The 9,313-nt window shown below is 32.7% G+C and overlaps 2 pseudogenes; one reads left to right on the top strand and one right to left on the bottom strand.

The window, feature by feature from the left end:
- LOC106308573 overlaps positions 1–7,048 on the bottom strand; it is a 37,348-nt pseudogene extending 30,300 nt beyond the window's left edge.
- On the top strand, positions 2,905–5,042 carry LOC106308335 (annotated as a pseudogene).
- Positions 7,049–9,313: the final 2,265 nt, after the last annotated feature.

Raw genomic sequence — 9,313 nt, 5'->3', positions numbered from 1 at the left:
TAAACATTTTTAATATTATTAAAACTATTTTTTGTAATTATTAAACTTTTTTTTATTTATTAAAACTATTTTTTGTTTATTACAACTATTTTTATATATTTATTAAACATTTTTAATATCTATAAAACTTTTTTTGTGATTAAAAACTATTATTAGGGATTTAAAAAAAAAAATTAAAAATTTCTATATTTATTAAATATAATTTTTTTAATTTACAGGTCTCATGATTATCAGACCCGGCTTCTACAGCGTCGTGCTCGTGGTGGTACGGGGAGCCAGTCTCAGTATTCCAGCCATTTTCACGATTCTCCTTCGCCCTACAGCTCATACCATGCATCTCCCTCTGCTGCACCCGCTCCTGCTCCTTTCGCTCCTGCTGCTGCACCCGCTCCTGCTCAATTCATTTATTTCTTGATTTAAATTTGGTTATTTTCAATTTCAGTCGGTTCCAAAGAAGAAGGGACGTTTGGTCTGTTTGGGTCGTCGCACCCGGTCGGTTCCTCCTTCTTCTGCACCACCGCCCTTTGTTGATCCAGAAGTACTTACGGCTCAGTTGAAGGACAAGGATGATCACATATCTTTGTTGGAAACCCAGATGGCGGCTCAACAGGCAGGCTATGAGGCACAGAGGAGGCTGAACCAGCAAATGATGGAGATGATGCAGAGGATGTACCCGAACGAGGTGTTCCCGGACGTGCAAGACCCGTAGTTTTTTTTTTTTCAAAAACTCGGAATGTTTTATTTTTATTTGTACAACTTTGAATATTATCTAATATGTTTTCAATTTTAATTTTAATTTTATATTTTCGAATTTAAATTTCAAAAAATTTATTTTTTTTAAAGAAAGTAATTTTTTTGGAAATTCCGAGGAAATGAACCCTCGGAAATTTCCGAGGAACATTTCCTCAGAATATACTGAGGGACTTCTTCCTCGGAATATACCGAGGGACTCATTCCTCAGAATTTTCCGAGGGCTCCGTTCCTCGGAAATTTCCGATGAAAATTCCGAGGAACATTTCATCGGAACTTCCGAGGATTGGACCATCGGAAAGTCCATCGAAATATCCCGAGGAAGTTCTCCCTCTGTATATTCCGAGGAGCTTTCGGTATGTCGTCGGAATAACGTTATTCCGACGACATACCAACGATTTTTTCCCTCGGTATGTCGCTGTTTTCTTGTAGTGCAGGATGAACAAGAGACTTAATGCATTTACAGCATCAGAAAGTGCATTAAGCCTCTCTTGCAAAACTAGGGACATGTGTTTATAATCCGTGGATGCTGCCTCGATTCTCAGACTTGCACCATTCGCCAATTGTGTCGTCTCATCTAGCAGGGGCGGTCGTACACGGTTGACTACGGGGGCACGTGCCCCCTACTACTTTTGAAAAAAAAAAAATTATGGTGATGATTGTTTTTTTGGCTTCTAGTTTTTGGATTTTGGTTTTTGGTTTTTAGTTTTTGGTTTTTGGATTTTAAATTTTGGTTTTTGGTTTTTGATTTTGCAGTAGATTTTAGTTTTTTGAAAAACATGATTGGTGATTTTAGATTTTAGTTTTTAGTTTTTGGCTTTTGTTTACAAAATAATGAAATGAAAATATTATCAATAGTAAAATATTTATTCTGGAAATAAAAAATATAATATCATTACCAAAACACACATAAGCTTATTTTTTTTAAAAAAAAACAGCAAAAATAAATATAATTTTATGTTTAAACATAAACTTAAAATTTTAATTCTGTGTTTAAACATAAGTTATATATACTTTGCTTTGTAATTTTACTATATTTATACATAATCTAGCTAAAATTATTAAAAGGTACATTAATACAACTAAATTTATACATAATTTTTTTGTATTGGCTAAATTTTAAAAAATAATTTTCTTTTTTTAATTAATTAGTTTTAATTTTTTTATTAAATTATTTTATAATTTAATAAATTAAATTAAAAAATGTGGCTATCGGTTCATTATTAGATAAAATATTATTCAACTGTAATAGCTTTAGTAAAATATTATTCAAGTGTAATAGCTTTGGTACTATATTATCACTAATGTATTTTTATTTAATTATACTATATTAATGCTCAAATATAGAAATAATATTAAAAAAAAAACAAAAGGTCACGTACATTGTTTAAGGAAACAAAAAAAATGTGGTTTTTAGTTTTTGATAAGAAGTAGGTAGTTATTTCAAAATCTGGTTTCCCTAAATTTTAAGGAATTTATTTTTCAAAAATCTTGATTGGTAAAAAAATAGATTTTAGAAAATCAAAAACCAAAAACCATTTTAAAAACTGCAAACATCAACCTATATATATATAGCTTCTAGTCAACGGATCAAAGTCGAGACACAACTATCGTAAGCATATAGCCCATATAAAAGTACAAACAAGTTTAGTTTTAAAAGTCCAATCAAAAACTAAAAGAAATTAATAATGGAAGCTGAAATTTTCCAAATTAACACCCACGTCTTCTTTCTTTTAGGTTTTACTAATTAATTTTTCTCCTAAACCAAAAAAAAACTAAACGCCGCAGACATAGATTACGTCTAGCAAATTTTACAGAGAAGCTAAAACGTAAAACTACATAAAAATTTGAATGATTTATGTGATTTAAGAAATCGTGAGAACTTATAAACTTTAGTATTGACTATTGTGATAACTTTTCTTTCAGAGACAACTTCGACGGAAAAATAATTCAAGCCTAAAAGAAAATTTGCATCTACTTCTGAGAACTCTGAAGATGATTTGCCTTCTAAAAATAAAAGAGACTCTAAAGATGATTTGGAGAATTTACCTATTGATCCTGGAGATAGAAAAAGGATAACTGAGTATCTTCCAAATCAAAGAGACGAGGTAAAACGCAAATATCTTATGAGAGGTCCTTGTCAACCACGTGGTCATGAATTTCCTAAAACATTGTTTCAAGGTAAACTGAGACGATTCAATCTCTCTTGGTTTGATCTCTATGGCGATTAGTTAGAATATAGTGTGAAAAAGGATAAAGCGTTTTGTTTGTTCTGCTACTTGTTTAGAGATTACAGTGAAAACAAATGTGGAAGTGATGCATTTGTGACCAAAGGCTTTGATGACTGGAACAAGACAGAGAGATTACGTGATCATGTAGGAGCAGTGAATAGTTTTCACAATAGTGCATTGAAAAGGGCTGATTATCTGATGAAACCAGGACAATCAATTGTTCATGCTTTTTATAAGCAGAATGATGCGGCTAAAAACGAATACAAGATCAGATTAAATGCTTCAATTGATGCTTGTAGGTATTTGTTAAGACAAGGACTCCAGTTTCGAGGTCATGATGAATCAATGGATTCAGTTAACAAGGGAAACATTTTGGAGCTTCTGAAATATACTGCACAGTAAAATGAGCTTGTAAGTAAAGTTGTGTTAGAGAATGCTCCCAAAAACAACCAGATGGTGTCCCACAAAATTCAGACAGATATAGTTCATTGCTTTGCGGAAGAAGTTATTGAATCTATTATTAAAGAAGTTGGTCATGGTGTATTTTGCTTGTTGGTGGATGAATCTGCAGATGTTTCTGATAAAGAGCAAATGGCGATAGTTTTTCGCTTTGTTGATACACAAGGGATAGTTAAAGAAAGGTTTCTTGGTCTGACTCATGTGAAAGAAACATCTTCTTTATCTCTGAAGAGTGTTGTTGATTTCTTGTTTGCTAAATATGGATTGAGTATGAAGAAGTTAAGAGGACAAGGTTATGATGGAGCGAGTAATATGAAGGGTGAATTCAATGGGTTGAGAGCTCTAATTCTGAGAGAATGCAGTTCTGCATATTATGTCCATTGTTTTGCTCATCAGCTTCAGTTAGTTGTCGTTGCAGTTGCTCAGAAGCATTTTGATGTTGGAGATTTTTTTTTTGATAAGATTGCTGTCTTGTTAAATGTGGTTGGAGCTTCTTGTAAGAAGAAATATATGGTTCGAGAAGACCACCGGAAAAAAGTGAGAAAAAAACTAAGAAAGGGGAAATTAAGACTGGAAAAGGATTAAACCAAGAGATTTCATTTCAAAGACCCGGTAAAACTCGTTGGGGTTCTCATTATAAAACATTGCTGCGGTTGGTTGATTTGTTTGCTTCTATCATCAAAGTGCTTGAGTATGTTGAAATCGATGGAAGTGATGGTATCAAAAGACGCCAAGCTAATGGTCTTCTCAAATACTTCCACACCTTTGATTTTGTGTTCTATTTACAATTGATTGTTCTTCTTCTTGGGATCACAAATAACTTGTCAAAGGATCTTCAAAGGAAAGATCAAGACATTCTGAATGCCATGTCACTTGTGAAGTCCACCAAGCAACAATTGTACAAGATCAGAGATGATGGATGAAAATCTTTGATCAATAAAGTTTTTACCTTTTGTGAGAACTACAAGATTGAGTTCCTGGTTATGGATGATGAATTTGATTCAAAGAATTCAAGGAAAAGAAGCAATATAACCAATTTGCATCATTACAAGGTGGAGTGTTTTTACAATGTATTGGATATGAATTTAATGACCGTTTTGATGAGGTAAACACATAATTACTTGGCTGCATCGCTTCCTTGAGCCCCACTAATTCATTTCAGGAGTTTGATCAGTTAAAAGTAATGATATTGTCTCAGTTCTATCCTGAGGATTTTGGTCATATCAAGCGGATAACTCTTGAGCATCAACTAGGTCTTTATATTGACAATATTCGAATATTCGGGAAGATGAAAGATTTTCTAATTTGAAGGATCTTGGAGATCTTGCATACATGATGGTGAAGACAAAAAAACATCTTTCACATCCTCAGGTTTATCGGCTTTTGAAACTAGTTTTGACTTTACATGTTGCCACTGCTACAATTGAAAGATGTTTTTCAGCGATGAAGATTGTAAAGACTAGCTTGCGGAACTGGATAAGTGATCAGTTTTTAAATGATTGTGTTATTTGTTTTGTTGAAAAAGAATTGTTTGAGAAAGTAACAAATGAAGTAGTAGTGAAAAGATTTCAAACTATGGAATCTCGTAGGATAAATTTGTAAGGTATTTTTTTGGTTATGAATTTTTTTTTTTTAAATGAGTTAGTTATTAAAGAATTTGGTGCCCCCCATTAATACTAGTTCTAGATCCGCCACTGTCATCTAGTAAGCATAAAGAAGCTTGTATGGATTTGGCTTAATCATTATCTCAGAACGCCCGGCCTACAGATCGCAGAAAGAATGAATGAAATATAGGATAAAACAAACCAACTCTGCTTGCCATAGAGTACCTTCCAGAAAAGCTATCTTCTCTGTTAAGCCAATGAAAGGCAGATGTCCATCACTGAGGATCTGAAATTAAAAAAAAGGATCATTTTTAGTCCCAGAAAACTATATGCACCAAGCCGGAATTGCACACGAATACACTGTTTATAAAAATTAGAATGATGGCTGTGAAATGTTCTCGTGATCCCAGACATTGTAGAGAAAAAGGTTTCATGGGGTCTAGCACAGTAAGCATCATTCAATAGATACAGATCTAAGGTGAACTTGAAAACATTTGCCCACAGTCGTCCTCTACAATAGGTGGCTGTTACATGTAGATGGACATTCTCACTACTTTCCATGAAATACTTGCTGAAGTCTCACTACTTTCCATGAAATACTTGCTCAAGGGCTGCATAGGCAAACTGACAAACTCCTTCACTTATGTTATACCGTTCAAATATTTGCATAGCCCATTCAAGTAACAAAGTTTCCATGTCGTGCAAAACTTTTCACCATCTGAAATACTGGCTCCTGCAACAAAATGGATGGTAAAAAGGGGGTCATGAATCAGCTAGTTTTCGAAAGAATAGAACCAGCAAAGAACTAGAGCAAGAACAAATTTCTTTAAGGAGCTCACCAATTGTGGAATGCGAAAATCCTGCTTCTTTAGCCAAGCTCTGCAAAACCTTCCAAGATCCTTCACCTGAGGAAGCTCTACATTAGGAACCATGAGATGTATATTAGAAAATATCAAGACAAATGTTCTTGAAGTGATAATATTAGAAAATAAATGAACCAGAGACATTGAACAACAAAGGAAAAATAACTGGGAGCTATTTTCTATGAGGTTAGAGTAAACCCATAAAATATGGATTGCACAATCTATATTCTAAAATGACCGGGCTATAAATTTATCTGTGAACAGATCCAAATGATAAGCAACTGAAGAAGCAGCGGATGACACCACTAATTTTCCTCTCTTTTAATATCCCACATGCTCCACGTTGTACTTGGTCAAGGAGGCGACAACCACGGAGATGTTGAAGAAAACACCAATCTCCACTAGTATTTTGGGCATGTCCAAATGTTTTCTTCCCACGTAAACTTGCCTCCACAACCACAAGGATTCGCTTGAAATGGTAATTAAGAATATAAAAACAAAACAGAAGAATCAGCTAAAAAATTTAACTAGCAGTTAGCTAAACATAACATTTTGTTCGAGAAGGTTCATTGAAAAAGCAGAAACAGTTTATTTTACCTCTAACAGTCAAATCTCTTAGAAACACAAAGAGTTATAAGAACAACTTTTCTTATTAACTTTAGAAACTACTCAAAACTAAAGCACTCAATATGTTTCTCTCAGATCATATGGAACACCTCTCCATTAGACCTATATTTATATGAAAGACAATTCCCTTTAATATGTAGGATATGGAAAACACAAACCTAACCTAAATAGAAACTTCCTTTTCTTATTTCTAGGTTTTCTTATTGTGTTTATCTTAACATATTAAACATCTAATAATATGTTAAATTTCCACAAGCTTGGAATTATCCAACAAACAGCATCAGCCTGTCCATTCCTAATCAGCCTAAGAGTAAGCTCAGTTGATGAAGTTTTGTACCAAACTTGTAATGATTTGTGAACTCGGGAGATATCTCAAGTTAACTCGGCTGGTCACAATACAACTTCGCTCACTAAAAAGAAGAATGTACGCCAGTGAGAAACCACATTTCCCAAGCACTGTTCCATGATCTTTAGTCAAAGTTGCTATCTGCAATGACAAAGCGATTGTTTCCATTTAGAAATATTGGATGTGACTGTGAGGTATGAGCTTTGAGGAATATTTACCCAAGGATTTATGATTTAAAATTAATAAACCAACGGGTTTATGATTTAAAATTAATAAACCAATCTATGAGATACATATTTCATGGGATTCTAATGAATTTTCAAACAAAGATAAATTATTGTTTATAAATCTTATCTCATTTTTTATTTTCGCCTATATTTGTGAACTTTTGATTTGTGCCCTTTAAATCAACACACATGCGTACCTTTAAAAATTCTGAATATTTAATTCCTGACTAAATATTAGACTCTCATATAATGAGACAATTAGATTTTAATAGTTACTGCGAAGCAAAAAAACTGTGGGATAAATAAGGAAATGATCTTAGGGAATCGAAAGAGGTTCATGTCGTCTTGAAGTAAGGAATAAGGTTTTATGATACGTTTGTAATGGTTTGATGACGACTAAATAAGTGGATAGGAAGAGATGACAATAGTACATATTTGATGAATAACATCAAGACGAAGACCATGATTCGGCATGTTAGTGATTCACTGATATTGTGGGCCATGAGTGAGCTAGAGAGAGATACCAAAGAAACTGATATTGTGGGCCATGAGTGAGCTAGAGAGAGATACCAAAGAAACTGATATTGTGGGCCATGAGTGAGCTAGAGAGAGATACCAAAGAAACTGATATTGTGGGCCATGAGTGAGCTAGAGAGAGATACCAAAGAAACAAATGGAAAAATTACATGACAACAAATATTTAGACGGTTAACTCTCTTTTGTGTTTTCAAAGATGAGAAAAGATGGTGAAGTGTAAAAATGCGGAGGATTTGAGTATCTACTAGCTGTAATTTTCCTGATGATGTAGATAATTTTTAGACCAAAAAAATCTTAATGATTTAATTTAGTCAGTTTCTGATATATGTCCTCTTAAAGACAAAATGGAACGATGACAAAGTAGTTAAACTTTGAAAATTGAATGAGTTATTGTATGCATAATATATAACCTCTGTATATTTTAAATATAAATACAATCTTTTTTCAATATAATTTTTTTCTATACGAGTTCGGAAAGCATTTGATATAAATATTTTGACTCATATTAGTTAATGAAATGGATCACATATAAAGCAAAAAGCACAAAAGGTTTGTAAAGAGGTCATAGATTTTCACAAAATAATTAATATATAACGCCCATATATGCACACACTGTTAATGTAAGAGCATGGACTCAAACTGCTAAACCATACAACCACAAACTAGTCAATGTTTAACAGTACAACCACAAATCAATTACTGTTCACCAATACAACTACAACGTATTTTATTTGCTGATGAGTCACTATTATATTGGTCGTTGTTAAATACACAAATAACAAATCATTTTATGAACATTCTATCATTACTGAATAATAGTCTAAATCCTCCTCCATGCATTCTATCAGTGCAAAATAAGTTGTATTTTACTAAAAATAATTTATTACTAAATGAAAGGAGATGTGATGATCTAGTAGTCAACTTGCATAAGCAGTTGTCATGCAAGAATAACATTGGCCAACTACGATGTTCTGAGTTCATGGAACATCATAACATACAATTAAAAACTTGTGTCCATACTTGCCAAAATAGGCAAATCCAAAACATTATTTATTCTAGAGAACCTCTATAAATGTTTTTAATTATTTAATAAACATAAAAAACGATAGCTTGTAACTCAAAATTTAATCTAGAGAACCTCAATAAATTGAATGAATTGTTGTGTGCATAATATATAATCTGTAAATTTTAGATAAAAATGCCATCTTTTTTTCCAAAACATTCTTTTTTTATAAGAGGTCGTTAAAATTTGATATAAATATTGCGACTCATATTGGTTAATGAAATGGATAACATAGAAATAAAAAGTCACGACATAGAAGTTTTGTAAAGAGGTCATAGATTTTCATAAAATAAGCTATATATATATGCCACATATAAATAAGATGCATGTATGCATACATGGTTAATGTTAGAGCATGGACTCAAACTCTTAAACCATACAACCACAAACTAGTCAATATCCAACAGTACAACCACAAATAAGTTTCTATTCAACAATACAACCACAAAGCACTTTGTTTGATGATGAGTCACTGTTATATTGGTCTGTTTTCAATACACAAACAAGAAATAAATTATTTTACGAACATTCTATCATTACAAACTAAGAGTCTAAATCCCCCTTCCATTGCATTCTTTCATTGTAAAATAATTTGTAATTTACCAA

Source organism: Brassica oleracea, chromosome C8, assembly GCF_000695525.1.
Source record: "Brassica oleracea var. oleracea cultivar TO1000 chromosome C8, BOL, whole genome shotgun sequence".
NCBI lineage: Eukaryota > Viridiplantae > Streptophyta > Magnoliopsida > Brassicales > Brassicaceae > Brassica > Brassica oleracea.
The sequence above is the reverse complement of the archived record's forward strand: the minus strand, read 5'-3'. Positions and strand labels throughout refer to the sequence as shown.